This window comes from Penaeus monodon, chromosome 31 (genome assembly GCF_015228065.2).
Source record: "Penaeus monodon isolate SGIC_2016 chromosome 31, NSTDA_Pmon_1, whole genome shotgun sequence".
Classification (NCBI taxonomy): domain Eukaryota; kingdom Metazoa; phylum Arthropoda; class Malacostraca; order Decapoda; family Penaeidae; genus Penaeus; species Penaeus monodon.
Genome location: NC_051416.1, coordinates 4123082 through 4123326, shown reverse-complemented (window position 1 = coordinate 4123326; position 245 = coordinate 4123082). Strand labels below are relative to the sequence as shown.

General features: G+C 24.9%; 1 protein-coding gene across 1 annotated transcript in view; it reads left to right on the top strand.

Annotated features, from left to right (window-relative positions):
• LOC119592832 (phospholipase A2 inhibitor-like) overlaps positions 1-245 on the top strand; it is a 13736-nt gene that overhangs the window by 6066 nt on the left and 7425 nt on the right. The window lies entirely within an intron of this gene.

Below are 245 nucleotides of genomic sequence, written 5' to 3'. Positions count from 1 at the left end.
GAGTTTTTTTTTTATGTTAGAATTTGATTTGCCTGAGAGAAAAGGATGTAACTAGCTAAAGATAAGCACTGTGAAGTAAATAATACATGATAAATAATAATAAATACATAGTAATGCCTAGTAAATGATAACAAATACAATAAAGAAGGTACCTTTCATGAAGAGAAATCGTTAATTTGAATATTTTGGAAATTATTGCATTACATGATACATTAGAAATTAAAAGGCATTTGAAATTATACAGT